Source organism: Carettochelys insculpta, chromosome 31 (assembly GCF_033958435.1).
Source record: "Carettochelys insculpta isolate YL-2023 chromosome 31, ASM3395843v1, whole genome shotgun sequence".
In the NCBI taxonomy this organism is placed as follows: domain Eukaryota; kingdom Metazoa; phylum Chordata; order Testudines; family Carettochelyidae; genus Carettochelys; species Carettochelys insculpta.
The window spans coordinates 7,880,442-7,898,148 of NC_134167.1; the positions used below are offsets into that span (position 1 = coordinate 7,880,442).

Sequence of the window (17,707 nt, forward strand, 5' to 3'; positions counted from 1 at the left end):
ATATGGGACTCAGGGACTTTTCAAGAGAACAGAATCAATCACAGTGTCTCCTGTACTAGACGCACACACAGTGCACAGAGCAGTCTCATCTCGCTGAAGTTTGCTCAGCTTGGTGCTGGAGAATTATCCTTTGCTTTACCCTGTAGCACAGGCCCTTGCCAGCTGGGCTCGTTCAAGTGGGACCACAAACAACTAGCATGGCAGGAAATCGCTCCTTTTAGATGAGGCCCATTATATCTGAGAGCCGTTTTCTTTGTGGCACTAAAAACATAAGAACAGACACAGTGGGCCAGCCCAGAGATCCCTCTAGCCCAATATACTGGCTTTCAACAGTAGCCGATGTCAGGTGTCCCAGAGGAAAGAACAGTACAGGTAATCAACAAGTGATCCATCCCCTGGGGCCTGTTCTTAGCTTCTGACAAACAGAGGCTAGGGACACTGTTGCTAACATCATTGCTAATAGTTATTGATGGACATATCCTTAATGAATTTATCTAGCATTTTTTGAACCCCTTTAAAGTCCTGGTTTTCACAACATCCTCTGGCAAGGAGTTCCACAGGCAGACTGTGTGTTGTATGAAGAAATACTTCCATTTGTGTGTTTTAAACCTGCTACCCATTAATTTCATCTGGTGATTCCTCCTTCTTCTGTTAACTTTTCCTTATTTACTTTCTCCACTCAAGTCATGATTTTACACACTTCTATTCTTTTTCTAAAATGAAAAGTCCCAATCTTCTTAATCTCTCCTCAGGAAGCAGCCATTCCAAACCTCTAATCATTCTTGTTACCTTTTCCTGAACATTTTTCAGACACAAAACCAGCCTAACAGAGAATTCAAAACACTTTCCTTCCATCACGCTTGCTAGTAGTGATTCTTCTCCATTGACACAGGACCTTGTTTTCTGACTGAGCTCTGTGATTGACTGAAGCACATGCAAAAGTGCTTTCCTGAATCGTTCCCGGGGGGCCGGGGGGAGTTTTTCAGAGTCACTCTGGGAAATGAATTGATAGGTTTTGATCTCCCAGCTTCCAGGAGCTCAGTGTTAGAGAAAGTTGAGGGGAAGGCAGATGGAGATGTGAGACAGGTCACCAGGAGCTTAAGAGACAGGAGTTTAGATTCCTTCAGGGATGAATGCTAAGAACAGGCTCTGGAGATCAGAAAAGTTACGCACGCTGGAGATTTTACCCAGTGTGAGGTGGAAAATTGAGTTCCCCAAGTTTGCTAACAAACTCTCTTACTGTATCCACTTCCATTGCTCAGTCTTAGCAATAAGGCTCAAGCCAGCTCCTCACTAATACTGTTCCAGAACCTACCTCCCTGATGCATTGAGAGTGTGCAATCAGTGTGTCAGATATTTCTTAGACATACCAAGCCTGAAAAATCTCATCAAGCCCATTAAAACTGCTCCCTGATTGCTGCATGTAATGGCTTCACTCAGAGTTTGCATAATTTCCAACTTTCACTCATCAAACTAATTCTCTTCAGCTAATGCACCTTTCCCATGTCAGTTGCCTGACAGGAATAAATAAGTGCTTAGGTGACATTTCCAGCCCATGGAAATTGATTACACAGGGAATTTACACTAAGAAAATGAAAGGCCAGTTCCAGCCTGGAGAGTTTTTGCCTTGGAGTTTGCTCCTTCTGGACATCAAGGGCAAAATTCACTCCTTTGATCTCAGACAGGCATTTTTTTCCTTCCATTTTAAGGACCTTTCAATGACGATTAAAAAGAGAAGAAAATTTCCATCTTTTTCTTCTCATGTCAGGATTTGTGCAAAGAGTTGCATGGGCAAATCTTTGTTCCCCTCTGCATATATGTATTGAGTAGAAAATCTCTCAGATGAAGGCTGTGGATTTTGGGGTATGAGAGCATGGATTTTATTACACTTTACTGTATTTCTGCTGGTTTCAGAGGTTGTGGGACACTGGCTTTTGGTGTGAGCACCTCACCTTGATTCAGAAAGGAAAACAGGAGTTAAGGCATTGCATAACAATTTTGTAACCATAGGGTTCAGTCTTTCACATGTTGTGGTAAGGTCAGTCCCACTCCTGGTCCTAGACCCCTGTTCGGTTCCACAGCCAATTTACATACTGCAGCACAGGCCCTCCTGGCTCTTACCAGGGTTTGAACTTCAGTTCCTCAGCTTGAAGGGCACTGGCATAGGTACCCCATGATTTGCCTGGGCTGGGTAAACAGTCTTCCCCTGGCACCCAGGGGAAGGGAGCTTCAGCACTCCTTGGTGGAGCTTCTCACCTTCCCTGAAGTGGACCACATCCCCCCTGACAGAACTGACTTCACCAACTCTGGCCTTCCTCTTGACTGGGACTCCTTCCTTTTCATGAGTCTGTCTAATTAGGCCTGCCTCTGGAATCTCCACTACATGACAAAGTGGGTCTTTGCCCACAAAAGCTGATGCTCCAAAATATCTGGTAGTCGATATGGTGCCACAGGACTTCTTGTTGTTTTTGTGGAGACAGACTAACATGGCTACCCCCTGATACTTATCTTTTCTGACTCTCCTTATCTGGTGTAATCTTCTCTGCCTCACCCCAACCTCCTCTCCCATGCTTTCCACCAGAAGGCTTTTTAAAAGGCCCCATGGCAGCCTGCAGTGAAATCAACTGGCCCTAAGTGATTTTTTTGCTGCCCTGTCTCTGCTGTTCTCACTCTGCCCCAGATAGCTCTGGAACAGTGGCTCCATGCTGCCCAGAAGTAACCTTCTCCTAATTAGCCAGAGCCATTGCAGCTTTTTAGAGCTGCCTCACTCCCTTTCTAATTGAGCCCTCTGGCCTGACCCTGTCACAATTTGTAAAAAGGGAGAAGAGGGAGTTGCGATTAAGGCACAGGCCTGCAAATCAGAAGAATGGGGTATTAACCTCTGACTCACGGCATGATCTTGGGCAAGTGACTTCACTTCTCTGCATCAATCTCCTTATCTGTAAAATGGGGACAATGTTGGTCTTCTTGACTGGAATGTCAGGAATCTCAGTTAATTGGCTATTTTGCTTATTACTTTATTCCCACCCTGCTCCTGGTAAGGTCTGTCCAAACATATATGAACATACAGAGCCTGTTCACAAGAGCTTCTAGTCAATGGCCCCTATCGTGCACCTAGGCCCTTGTCTTTGTGCAGACCACTAATGAATGTGACTGTAAGTAGGGAACCAGTGTCTGTAAAGAGTATTGAGATCCTCTGATGGAAGGCTCCATACACTGTAAAGTAGGATTGCTATGGTTATCGGTAGTACATATCTGTATTGCAGGGGGCATTCTTTCCAGTACCATGTTGCCTTTTGAAAACCAGGTGAACAGCAAGAAAAACTATTTCTCCTGGCGCCTGGCGCACATACCTTGAGAGAGAAAGTCACAGAACAATCTCAAATTTATTTTAGGCTCCATGAAGCACTTCACTCTTCTCTGACCATGTTGGGTTTTTTTTCCTCTGGCAAGGGTCTCCATGCCATGCAGCTAGAGAAACAGGCTCAGGAAGAAGCACATCCAGCAGCTGCTCCCAGTACCAGTTTATCTCCTAATTTCACGGCAGTGAAACTAATCTGATGCTAGTACCAGTACATTTGAAATGGTAGTGATCTCTGGCATCTTCCCAGACTTTTCCGAGGAAAGGCTATAACTAACAACCCATATCGTGGCTGAGTGTGGCATTCTGTATTTTAGGTACACAAAGGTGGGACGGCATTCAGGATGCTGGCAATGCTGTGATGTGACGTTCCCGAGTCTCCAGGAGCACCTGATACCCAGGTAACTCAGGAACACCACATCACAGCATCTCCAGCACAACTGGTCTGTACCTGCTCTTCGCACTGTGCAGTCGAGGGTAGAATATCAAGAAATGAATCCTTATAGCCTGCTCATGAGGTAGGGCAATAGAACTACTTCCATGTTTTTGAGGGGGAATGGGCAATGGAGAGATTAGGCGCCATGCTCAAGGTTACAGAAGAGTCTGTGTCAGGGTCGGGGCTAAGACACAGGAGTCCTGACATCTGGCTTGTGCTTTGACCACTAGACCAAAAAAAAAATCAGTGGAAGTTGCATCCTGCAGAGTGAAACACCAGCCCCCCAGGTCTGTCTTTGCCCACCATTGCCAAGCTACAGGAATCATGAATTTCCACCTGCACAGCCAATGCACACTTTGGGCCTGGCTCCTGGCCTCTGCTCTGGCAGGGCAAAGTAGGGTTTATTTTAAGGCCCCATCCCTGGGCAGCCCCACTGACTGTGCCCCCTCCCTTCCAACAAGCACAACTCAGCCTATTGGCCTGAGGTAGGCGCCTACGTCCTGGTGGGTGGCCCAAAGCTCATAGCCCAGCTTGTGGAGAAAGGCTGCTGCTGGCTGCGCACTGACACCCGCCATCCTTCAAGCGCAATTAACCAGCCAGCACAACCCCAGAAGCCGAATAAGGTGGGGTGGGGTGACGCTGCAGGAGATGTGGTGCCTGAAGAGAAGGCAGCGAACGGTGGGAGATGATGAAAGCTTGAGCTCCTCCGTGCACCGAGAGGGAAGGTCGACCATCTGGCCTTCTCCTGATTGCCGGCTCTGAGGGGATTTCTTCAGGCACAGATTTGAATAGGACCATCTGGGCTATAATTAAAGGGACCAAACACTGTCCCCAGCTTTACAGTCTCTCCGAACAGATCTATAAACAATGACTGTCAGCTGCTGAGGTGGTCCTGTGCGTCAGGGGCTGGCACGGCTGAGAGGAAAGGGCGCTGCATGGCGTTTCAGAGGCCTGTACGCTCTGTCCAGCTCTGGGTTGCACTGGTGGCACGTATGTAGCAGAGCAGGGCCGTGCTGGTATGCTGGAGCATAAGGGAGGAGAGGCACAGTTTGGGGGTTGCTCCATCCAACCCAGGAGAGGTTACCTTGATGGGATCTGAAGTGGAGGAAGGGATACACAGGGATTGGAGAACCTGTACAGTGTGGAGCTCTATGTCCTTGGGGGAGCAAAAAAACCGATGCACAAAGACCTGTAAAGGGTCCTCAGCGCCGATGAGAATCCAGCCTACAGATATACAACGTGTGTAGAGAATTTTCTTGCTTCTGTTTAATTCCACTCTTCCCTTGCCAGAAATTCTTCCTGTAGCTTTCTGCATTTCTCTGCCTGACTCGACATCTCTCTCCCTTTCCCTCCCCGCCCCACTTGTCCCCCAGAATTAGCATGAATAGCAGAAATTGTGCCATAAAAACAGCAGCCAAAAATCTCAGCATGCTCTCCCTGCTCCTTGCTTGCTGCTGCCTGTGCTGGACCGTCTCTGGGAAAGGGTGTGAAAAAGACACACAGAAAGGGTGAGTTTTCATAGTGAGAGCCACAAATTAGGGGACAATTGAGGGCGCCGGTGATGCCCAGAAAACCCTTCAGAGATCAAACAAACCGGAGGTGCAGCTCACCCCGATCTGGCCTCCATAGGGGACTGATACACCCACACAGACTGGCCCTGCATAAGAGAGCCTGTGCTGGGCGCACATGGACTGTGGTTAAGGAGGGGACTGCCAGTCCTGCCCCCCTTGACTGACACTGATGGAAGGAGCAGTTCGACAGCATTAACCCCTTTCCGGATGTGGCTACCCTACAGCTACGCCCATGCTGCAGGACAGGTAGAAAGGCAGGCGCCTGCTCCGCTCAGGGCAGCATGCTAAAAATAGAAACATGGTGGGCCGCAGCAGGTGGCTGGACCTACAAACCCGCCCAAGGACAGAGGCGGGCAGCCACAGCCACGTTGCTATTTTGAGCATGCTCACGTGAGCAGAGCTAGTCTGTCTGTCTGGAGCAGACAGACTAGCTCTGCCCATGCTGAGAAGTCCCCTCCCAGCTGCACAGCTCCAACTCCTCACTCTGCTGAGGGGAAGAAGAGTTGTTTGACCCTTTTAAAGAGACTGGAAGGTGGAAGGTTCCCTAAAGCCTCTCGTACAGATAAGCATCAGGACTATAGCTGCAGCGGGTGAGAGGGAGCATTCATGTTTCCTGTTGCTATTCCTGTGCACTCATTCAGCCGCCGCACCCACAAGCTGGGCTAAATACCCATTGCACAGGTAAATGGCCCACCAGAGCATGCACATACAAAGTAGCAGCTGTGTGCTTATAAGTATGTGGCTCACTAGCCTCTATGCTGTGAAAATATGACCCTAGCCCAGTAAGTTATCTCCCTCCTGAGCCCTGGTTAGTGTTTGGACTGCAAAAGGCTCTGCTAAATCTCTCCATGGAGGTTATAGGGAAACCGGAGTTAAGGCCAACGTGCTATCCTGGCAGCATGGCCAGAGAGGCATTCCAGGAAGCCCATGACAGCGGTGCATCATGCCTCACCTTACAGCATTGGCTTTGAAGTGTGCAAGAGAGAGGTGGCAGAGTCATGCAGTGTCCGTGTCCCTAAAGCACTTAAGAGAGGCTGGGGGTGGCTAGGGGATAGGCTGCTGGACTCGGACTCCGGAGACCTGGGTTTGCTCGCTGACATGCAATGTAAGCTTGAGCAAGTCACTTAACTCCTGCCTGTCTGTTTGAAGGGTAAGCCCTTGGAGGTTGCCGCTGTTTCTCAGTGTGAGTCTGTGCAGCACCCAGCAGAACAGAGCCCTGAGGTTTCTTGGCTCAAGTGTCAAGGAATGTGACTGGTTGCTGGTCCCACATGACAAGGTAGTCACAGAGTTACAAAATTGTTATGCAAGTGCCTGAGCCCAAGCACCAAACTTCTTCACCCCCTCATGCCAATGACAAGCACAGAAGTGCACTCCAATGCTCTGCCAGTCAAACCGCTGACACTCATCCAGGCAGGTGGACAAGAGGACTGCTGCTGGGCTGAGCGAGGGAGCAAGGCCTGTAGTGTCACTTCAGCATGGACTGCCACTGTGCTGCCTGCACTGGGGTGCTACCAGGACCGAGGCAGAGGTGATAGGAGCTTCCCAAACCTTGCCAAGGAGAATCCCCAGGCAACGGAAATTCCTTTGTGGTGCTGCAATATTTCCCCTGTGTGCCATTCTCTGCGAGCTCAACTGTGCCATCCCAGAGCTGCAGGCCTCCCTGGTGCAGCACTGCCCACCTAACCCTGAAGATGGATGTAGTTTCCTTCCATGGCCACGTCCCACTCTCCTGATAGTTCTGCCTAGCACACAGCTGACGGGAGCCTGCTCCAACAGGCAGTTCTGTTTCTAAGCCTGGCAAAAGCCCTCCTGATCAATTTCTCTCCCCTCCCTCTTGCTATTTACTCAGCCTGCTCAGGAGTACACAGCACTGATCTGTAATTTCTTTGCTGGCACCTTAATTGTGAGTGCTGCCGCTACAGTCTTCATTTAGCATTCGCCGTTTCTTTCATCAGGCGTGATGTCTTCCCTTACCTCAATTGCTTCCATGCCTCCAGCCTTCTCAGCCTGTGGTTTCAAGGGGCTTATTTTCCAAGTAATCAAGCACCTCTCCCTGGGAGTTTCTCGTTTAAGTGAAAGGCATGGTTAATCTAGTGACTCTATAGCTTATACTCTAGTTACTTTACAGTCTCCTGGGGCGCCAGGTCCCAGCAAAAATAGTTTTCTTCCTGTTTACCTTGCTGCCCTTGCTTGGTTCCTTAAGTGAAGTAATTGGTTTTAAATTAAAAGGAAAATATACCTGCGAAGGGATTGCAAACCCAGCGGAAGGAGTGGGGAATGCAGGACGCAGTGCAGTGGGTGGAGGGATCAGGTCAGGGAGCTGGGTCTGACATCTTCTCTGGAGGGGATGGGTCAACAGTTCCATACACAGGGGTTTTCCTGGGGAGAGAAAGCAGGGACAGGCCTTGGCTTCTGGCCCACTCCCTGCATATCTTTGGGTGGGAGGGCATTTTGGGCCATGGCTCCCAGTCCTCCCACTTGTTCTAAGAGGGGGTCAGTTTGGGCCACTGTTCCTGGCCCCCCTGCCCATTCTTGGGGAGGGAACCAGATGAGGCCACAGCTCCCAACCCCACCTCATCCAGTAAACTGGGAGAGGGCTCTGACACCCCTCCACCTATTCTCCGCTGGAGGGGCTGGTTTGGGCTGTAGCTCCCAGTCCCCCTGTTGGTTCTGGGGGTTGGGGAGGGTGAGTCAGGCCATGGTTCCTGGTCACCCCCGACTCCCCTGTTCTTGGGGAGGGCTCGGGTCAGATCATGGCTCCCAGTTCCCAACCTCTGCCTGTTTGTAGGGAGGAGGGCTGGGGCCGGGCTGCATTCCCCACATGATGAGAGGCATGAGGAGGGCATGGACATGTTACATTTCTCTGGCTCCAGGGTCTCCAGGGGAGTTAATTCCAGGGAGGTCATTGGTGGGGGTGCAAGCAGGGCTCCCCCGGTGCAGTACAGTGGCCTAGTCCCAGGGAGGTTGGGCAGGGTGGCGCTTAGCTGCCTGGAGGCAGACAGGATGGAGATCCCTGTCTCCATGTGGCCACTGTTTTCCCGCGGTGGCTGCCCCCAGTAGTCATGCTATATATTGCTCTTCCCTGTGCTCATTGCCCCCCAGTGGTGAGTCTGAAGTATGTCATCCTTCCTCTTGGTGCCTTTCTCTTTCCATGTTCTGGGAAACCATGGGGATTTCTTCCCATTTTGCGGGCACAACCAAACCTTGGGGCTAATAATTCAGATGCCTCACAGAAAGCAAAGGAGCACTGAGGTTTCACTCGTTCACGTAGATGAACAAGGACAAGATCCAGCAATGAACAGGTGCAAAGTGTCAATAGCATCAATCCCTCCTTCGAGATTCTCACTCGAATGCCCAGGAGCCTGTGCAAATCCAGGCTGAAACACACTATCCCCTGTCCTGCCCCACCGCCCACCTGGGAAGATTCCGTCATCCAGACCATTGTTGGAGACAGGAAAATCTCCCTCTCATGACAGGGATGCACCCCTAAAGAGATAAGGGATTACTCTTATCAACAGGCAGAGGTTTTATTCAGCCGTTCTCTGGCAGCAGCAGATACAAGCCACTGGGATAAAGAAGCTGAAAAGGTCCTCAGGATGCCCCCAGATCTTTGTGTGGGGAGTGAGTGATGGAGGGGGAGTATTCGTCTCCTCTCCAGTTTCTTCTGAACAGGAGGCAGCAGGAATATCTCCGTACAATACCTCCTCCCTTAAAGTCATCCCCGTTAATATTGTTCCATTATTAGGTTGCTGGTCTATTAGAGAACATACTCGTTTAAAGCTGTGCAATGGTCTGTTATAGGGTTATTTGGTTCATCCTGCTGCACCCGCCCTCCTGGAATTCCAGACTGGGAGTGAGCAAGCCCCTGACCACTGCTCCCTGTAAACTGAGCACTTGGGTGGCCATCCAGGAGAGATGAAGGTGCCGCCAGGCTGATTTCAGAGCGCCCACAGGCACCCACAGCCAGCAGCCTGTTTTTCTATTGATGGTGCACATCTACACATGCCTTGGTGCACATCACAAAATTTATTCTGACTATGGATGGAAAAAGTTAGAGAGAACACTGCCCTGGATCCCACTCCCTGACTGGAACCCTGGGTGTCTGGAGCAGGGAAAGCTCCAATGCCCCAGCCCTGCTACACCCCTGCCTCAACCAAGCTTCACAATCATCATTTGTGAGTAAAGTATTGAATCGTTTACAATTATTTGTACTGTACACACACTACTGTCTTTTGTCTGGCAATGCTTAGCCTGCATTCTTGTGCCTGCTATTCCAAGCACAAAGAATTGCAGCATATTCTACTCTGTTCAGTCCAGACTTGGAGCAGTCAGGGAGTTTTAAAATGTTCTGATGTTATTTGAAGGCATAAACTTGGGATCGGATAGCAAAGGTCTCTTACTTAAATCAGAACGTAGACACATATTCCATTAGGTCATGAGCAGCCTTCTCAAGCCACCAGGCCCTCAATATTTATCCCAGATCCTCTCATAAATAATACAGTTTTGCATTTCCATAGAGCACTATGCACAGAATAACCCCATGCAAATATCCCTTATCTTTTTAATGAATTGCAGCCCCACCTGAGGTGGAACACAGTAACTAATAAACAATGAACGTCAACACTGCACTGTGGGCTGAGACCAAATGTAAAGATTCTTGTTTCCAAATAGCAGTGCAGAAAGCACATGCTGGCCTGCAATTAACTGAGCTGAATTCAGCCAGATTTTTTGCTAGAAGGGACAACTGTGATCATCCAGCCTGATCTGCATAACCCAGGTCATAAAAGTTCCCCAAAATATTTTCCGTTTTTCACAGCAGCTCTTTTACAAAAAAAATTCCATCTTGATTTTAAAATGTCCAGTGATGGAGACGTCACCACGGCCTTTGGTGAGCTGTCTCAATGGCTAAATAGCCCGTTAAAAATTATGTTCACCTGAATTTGTGTAGCCTCAATTTCCAGCCATTGGAATATGTTGCATATTTGTCTGCTGGGCTGCAAACAAATGCTGGGCAGAGGAGTGCAACCCTCTATTTCCAAATGTCTGTTCCTCGTGCAGGCACTTGCAGCTTGTGAGGCTCACCCCTCAAGCTTCTCTTTTGTAAGCTCTTTGGCCCTGTCTCTATCAGACCATGTTTTCCTTCCCTTCAGTCACTCTCCTGGCTTTTCCATTTCCAATTTATCCTCAATTGTAAACACCAGAACTGGACCCGGTCCCCCAGTAGCCATCGTGTCAGTGCCAAATGTAGAGATATATAACTCTCCGGCTCCGGCCTGAAATTCCCCTATTTATGAATCTATCCACTAGGATCTCCAAATCTTTTTTAATCTTGCTTTGCAGGGTAGTCTTCCCCTGTCCTGTGGGTATGGCCTCAACTCTCTGTTCCTTTGCAGCTTCACATTCAGCCATATTAAAATACATATTCTTTGCTTGTGCCCTGGTTTCTAAGTGACTCAGGTTAACACCTCTTCCTATGAAAAGAATCTATAAAAGACCTATAAAGACCTTTGTTTAATATCCTTTTCAAAACATGCCTGGCGCCACTGCATTCTGTTCTACTCGTTTTCTAATGTTGCACTCCTCTGCCCAGCATTTGAGCATCTCTCAGGTTGCTATGGGGACAGCAACTCACCACTGAGACAGGCTCATCTTCTCTCCTGAAGGCATGGCCAGGGGAAGGTAACTTCCTGATGGCTCTTATTGGCTGCCCAGAAGGCAACTTCTTCTCTGCTCACCTGGCTGCATTGTTGCTTTCAACCCACCAGGGTCCCAGATGAAATGTATAAGTTTGCTTACAGTATATAATTCAGCCACTAGATGTCTCAGTGCTATGTGGCGTGCCAAGCAGAGTGTGTGCGGTCCTATTGGGGAACATGAGAGTGCATGGGCATAAGCAGAACCCACAGCTACAAGCTCCCCCCTACAGGAGACCTCAAATAAATGTGGGGTACAAATATAAAGGAAAACAGGAATGGGCATGCAGGTAATAGGGCCAAGACAAGGGAGCTGGAAGGGGATGCTGAGCAGAGAGCCCTGAACAGTGCCCACTGATCCCAGAAGGTATCCATGGAGCTGGTGGACACCTCACAGAGGAACTTCACCTCGGTGCATGAACAGAGTAAGGAACAAAAATAAGTGTGTGTGGTCCCTGGTAAGTAGGAGAGACAAAACTGAAGCTGGAGCTGCATATGGGTCTATACTTTGTGGTTGTCTTTAATAAATGCACCCTGATTAAAATGGACATCAATTACATATATCACACTATTAGATACAGCTTTTGCCTCCTCAGGATCCCACCCAAATTTACCCCCCTAAACTTTGACTGCTTGGGCTTTATGTGCGAGGAGTACATTGCCCTCTGACTCATATATATCATTTGCTTAGCTGCACACTCATTTTGATTGTCTTTCTGGATTATTTGGGTCTGAAAGAGGCAATTCGATGGCAGGAGATGAGGCTTTCATTTCACAGTTTATTATTTTGTAGGCTTAGTTTTCAGAGCCAGGCTAAATGCATATCTTAATTAGTGGGTAATTTTCATTTGCACTTGTGTTTTCATCCCGTATCAAAGCTTTGGAAATGAAGCCTAGCATCCAAGCATTTCGAGTCCCTTGTACTCACTAATCCCAATGTATTGCATCAGTGGTGTTTTCATGCTTAGAAGGGACTACGCCTCTTAGGCTATGGGGGAACCTTTTATAACACTAGGCTTGTGGGGGGGGGCTGTGATTAAATAGAGTCAACTCATATCAACGGACATCATTTCCTCATGACAAATGTGATCTAATTAGAAGCAGCAAGGTAAGTAAATGGTAATTTGCTCCAGCCTTGCCTCGCATTCTCTAGTGTGGAAATAGAGGGCTAATTATCCCACCCGTGTAGATAATTTCCTGTGATTACAGGCTACCGTGAAGGAGTACTGTTGGGTGCTGATCGTCAGCTTACAGTACTTGTGCAAAAGAAAACCCAGAAATGGGCAGCAAAGTTGACGAGGACAGGAGTGTTGGTCTCAAGACGTTGGATAACCCCCCTCCCACCTTTGCTCATTGTCTTCCAGAGAGAGAGAGAAGATTTGGGAATGAAAGGAAGATAGTACAAAGACACACATAAAATATGAGGAAAGAGAATAAGTACAAAGTTTGTGAACGTCCTTGGATTATTGAGGTTTTTACCGAATTGGAAAAAATGGATCTTCTGCCTGTTTTGGTTGCCAATCCCTAGACTAGGCTGAGTGTGGGAGGGGAGGTTAAAAAAAAGCCTCTTCTTTCTCCAGAAATATGCCAGCATCCTTACTCCCTCCTCCAGCGTCCCCCTGGGCAGCACTGGTGGATGCAGGCTCCTGTCAACGCACCAACCCCAGCTACTCAGGTGCAAAGGGGAGACCGGGGCTTTCAGAAGCTGCAAAGTCTGGGTCATGTCATGTCACAGGCCCTGCGGTGATGATGGGTATTTGTGTCTGCAGCGGAAGAGAAAGGTGTGTCTGTTGAATATTTGTAAAAGAACAACAAGAAGTCCTGTGGCACCTTATAGACTAACAGATATTTTGGAGCATAAGCTTTCATGGGCAAAGACCCGCTTCATCGTGAGTCAGATGACTCACTGTTCAGGGGCGAGTACACAGAGGCCGTTTGGCTGTGTGGTCGGTTGGGGGCACTGTCACACCACACATTGGAAATTGAGCCTTGCTGAGCTGCTGATGCAAAGCCAAGGGGATATCTTTGCTCCCAGAGCCATGAAGGAAACAGTCACTCCCATGCAGGGCCTCTGAATCACTTAACCTCCCCCTAAAGGCCTCCTGGCCAGGGCCAAAGTAGTGATTGAACTGCATGTCTGCACCAGGGTGAATGTCATCTGACTCAGCATGGCAGCCTTTGCCACTAGTTCAGAGTGGGGTAAAAATGCTAACATTCTCCTTTGGTAGCCATTACATCCACTTTCCATTGGTTTACGTGATTTAAGAGGTGCAGGGCAAGAGTGGATCAGTCCAAAAAGGCCTGAGTTTTCAGGATTAGGCTGTAAGACCATAGGCTCTTTGGCACAGCGATACTTCTTGTTTGTCTCTAAAGTGCCGGGCACATCGTGGGTGCAATATAAATTATCATAAAAATGCTCTCGCAATCTCCCATTTCTTTGCCATAATGAATTTACCAGCACCACTGTTCAATAGTTTATCTGATGCCTCAGGGCACAACAGCCCTTCTGCCCCATGTGACAACCACCGGCACAGAAAGCAGCCCAGCTGAAAAAAGTTTTGCAAGGGGGATCTTGCCCTTCCATCACTTGTGAAAGAAAGAAGTGCAGCCACTCACAAGGCAATGCTGTTAGTGCTGCACCATGATGGGGTTGTGCTTTCCCTGGCTGCGGGGACAGGCTCTGCAGGTTCAGTTTATTTCTTATACTTTGGATTTCCTTTCTAAAAAGTGTTTTCAAGAAAAACAACATGTACCTTTGATAAACTCTGCTGCCCAGCCCACATTCCTGCATGTTGTGTATATGTACCACAGCCCAAACACACAAACATGTCCTGCCGCTGGCTGGAGACACTTCTCACATCATCTCTGGGTATGCAAGAATGAGACTCAGGCCCCGAGGGATAGTCAGACCCTTAGCCCTCTTCCCTCTGAGGTCTGGTCTGCCTTTGAAAGTTTCTCTGATAGAGTTTACACATTTGGGGGGCTTTTTACCAAAATACTTATGCTGAAAAGCAAAACAAAACAAAACAAAAAACAGGAATGGACGCAAGGATAGCGACAAAAAGGTAGCTTATATCAGTATGTATCAGAGAGGTAGCCATGTTAGTCTGTATCTTTGAGAACAACAAGAAGTCCTAAAATATCTGTCAGTCTATAAGGTGCCACAGGACTTCTTGTTATACCAGTATGGTTATTCCGCTTCATGTATAGAACTACTGTCGCACATATAAACATACCAACATGACTGCCTGCACAGGAGAGGGATGCACAAGGTTGTACCTCTAAAAACTAACAGAGTGGTGGCCGTGTTAGTCTGTACTCCAACAAAACAAAGCAGTGGAAATGGTGCACTTTAAAGACTAACAAAATGATGGATCTGAAGAAGTGGGTCTGTCCCACAAAAGCTCATCACTGAATAAATCATTTTGTTAGACCTTCAAGTGCTACATTTCTGCTGCTTTCCTCTAAAAACTGTGATTCTCTGCTCTGGCAACATCTGTGGTCTGGTGGGACCACAGGTGTTTCTGGATCAGAGACCCCTGGGCCAGGAGCTGGTGGTAGCAGGGCCAGAGCTGGCATCGCCAGGACCAGAGCCAGTGGCAGTGGGCCCAGAGCCATGGCTGATGGCAGGGAGGCCAGGGCTGGGGTCAGAGCCCACAACCTCAGGGCTGGAGCTATGGCTGGCAGCAGTGAGGCTGAGGCTGGGAGTAGGGGAGTCAGTGTGGGCTGGGATTGGGAACAGTGGCATGGGACCTCCCTTGGTCCAGCAAATCCCCTTGTTCAGGACCAATCAGATCACCAGTATGTTGGATCAGAGAGGTCCAACCTGTACCATGTTAGCTGTACTGGTGTAACTAAAGCTGCACTGCTTTGTAGAATAGGGAAGGAAGGACGGAGAGACGGATGGACTTTTCAGGTTTATTCTGTAGGTCAGTTTGCCTATTATAGTTTTTTGGTAAATAGTCTCAGAGGTGTTGCCGTGTTAACCTGTAGCTTCACACAAAAAAAACCCATGCTGTTCTGTAGCACCTTAAAGACTTCCCATTTTATTTGTTAGAAAATGAGCTTTTGTGGGTAAGACCCACTTCGTCACAAGAAAATTGTTAGTCTTTAAGGTGCTACAGGACTGAGGTTTTGGTAATTGCCTTTTACAGTTTTAGGACAGCATCTGCTGATATGCATGTATGTTCCCTTTAAAACAGTATCGGTCAAGACATAAAGGCAAAGCCATTTCCAAGGGTGACAGACAGTAGCTAACACCTTTCCCTTGTCATAGCTGAGCTGTCATTTGGGAATCTTCATCTCCATACTTCCTAATGACCTTTGTGCCCCACAGCTGCCATCCAGCAAGCCAGCCGGGAGAGCTGTAAGAAGGTGCCAGACCAGCTGCGTCGCACAGATTTAACAAATTACTATGTTTGCATGCATGCAACCATGTGGCCAACTTTCATCAGCCTGCTAAAGTGCCAGCAGCCCAGCAGGGGGCATGCAGGTGGAAATGCAGCTTGGTGAGAAGAGACTTCACTGGAATGGGAGCGGTGGAAGGGTGGTCTTCCAGACTGCATGCTGCCAAATGACTGGCCACAGGATGGGTGACTTTGCTCCAAGGGACAAACACTGCTTGTTTTAGTCATCGAGGACAGCTTTAATCCATAGAAACGCAGACACCAAGTAAAACTGCAGACTTACCCATGGCTACTCATAGCTGGTGCATTACATCCATACATGGTAATGAATAAAATTCAATAACAACACAGTTACACCCAAAAGACACATACCTGTATGTCCATGCACAAAAGTACTCATGCTCCCATTCATGCTAACACACATATGTATACATACTAACATGCCTACATGCAAACGTAGATATCTTAAACTCAAAAAACAAAGAGTAAGCCGTGCTAGTCTATACACTACTTGACTGCTTTTTGTTTCAAAAAACAAACTATAACATGAAATAGGTCCACTGGAGCAGCTGCCAACTGCACCCAGGAGAAAAACCACAATTCAAAATTTATATCTGCTCAACGTAGTTTCATGTATTGTTTCACTTTTTACTGAGTGCATGCCAATGTTTACCCATCTGTAAAATGGGGATGATGACCCTGACCTTCTTCATGAAGCACTTGAAGATCTATTGATTCAAAATGCTAAGAGCAAGACATTCTTTTTTATACTGGATTTAACATTTTACAGGATTCCCCACTTTCATATTCACAGCTGCTCCTCCCTGGCAGGTAGAGCATGGCCCCATAACACCAGCTCCCATCCTTCAGTTGCAAAGATCATGAAAATGCTAACTGTAGCAATATAATCAACTTTTAATAACAGGCACTCACTGGCCATGAAACGCACCATTCCCGACACAGCAACAGAAAAATGAGAGCAGAAAAATAATAATAGTTTTTGTCAGAAATTAACATTTGGTCTCTTTTTTCAGAAATATTTTTTTCAAAATGTGCAATTAAACATTTTCAGGTTTCCCCGTCTGCTCTCTTTCCTCTCTTTCCCCCTTGTCTGATGCCATAATGGAAGCAGGGAAGAGATATGGGGGAAAAGAAGGGGGGGGGGGTCTAAACACTTCCCAGATTTCAGTTTTTAACTGAAAAAACAGAATATTGCAAACCTAACCCAAGTGGGAAAGCGGCATTTTTTTTTGCTTTGAGAAGAACTCCCTTTTTGATTTAAAAAAAAGGGAGGGGGTTGTGTGAAACAGTTTGTGCAGCTCTTGGAGCAACCTGTGGTCAAGACCCCAATCATGGAAGGTGGTAGGAGCTTCTTGAGACGTTCTAAACACTCTCCCTCCCAATGATAACTCAGCCCCATGAAGGATCAGGCTCTTATGGTAGGTCTGCAGCTGCCAAGGACGTTCATATAATCATAGAACAGAATCATAGACTTGAAAGACTGGAAGGAACGTGGAAAAGTCATCCAGGTCAGTACCCTGCACTGATGGCAGGATTAAATGTTTTCTACAGTCTAGACCACCCCAGACAGGTATTTGTCTAACCTGCTCTTAAAAATTATCAGTGATGGAGATTCCACAGCCCCTCTAGGCAATTTATTGCAGTGCTTAATGACCGCTCTACTCTTGCTAGCTGGAAGCCCACCTCTAGAATCAAAGATATTTGGAGCAACTTTGAAGCTGAGCACTTATACACTGTGGTGGTGAGTGCAGCATAAAGTACAGCTCACTGTTGCTGTCTTCTGTTCATTGTGGCATTTGCTTTACTCCATATGATCCTGATATTGAACCATGGATCCCGGAAAGCACCATTTGTGATGTTTTCTTTCAGCCTTCCTCCCGTCACCTCTACAGGTGGACATCCAGCATGAACACAGATTCACACATTTGTGACACTCATTAGTAGCCAGGTGCCCAAAAGAGCAGGCTGTGAAATCTGTCACTGGACAAATTTGTGAGTGGGGCTCAAGGCCACCCAGGGAGGGCCACCCTTGCTCTGGTTGTCTTCTCAGGATGGAAGTAAGCCATAAGAACCTTGCTGAATGGAGATGCTGGGAACCAAGAGTCTGAACATGGTGACACAACTACTGCCCTTTCTTTAGGGTGGGATGGGAAAAGTGTCCCAAACCATGTTTTGTTTCTGCGTGGGAGCGCAGTACAGGCCAAGCAGAGACCCAGCAT

The 17,707-nt window shown here is 47.8% G+C and overlaps 1 long non-coding RNA gene across 1 annotated transcript in view; it reads left to right on the forward strand.

Annotated features, from left to right (window-relative positions):
- The window catches only part of LOC142004291 (uncharacterized), a 79,767-nt gene extending 64,263 nt beyond the window's left edge, over nt 1-15,504 (forward strand). The window contains exon 3 of the long non-coding RNA XR_012642965.1: nt 15,398-15,504. This is a non-coding gene — a long non-coding RNA (uncharacterized LOC142004291). The remainder of the gene's footprint in view (nt 1-15,397) is intronic.
- Nucleotides 15,505-17,707: the final 2,203 nt, after the last annotated feature.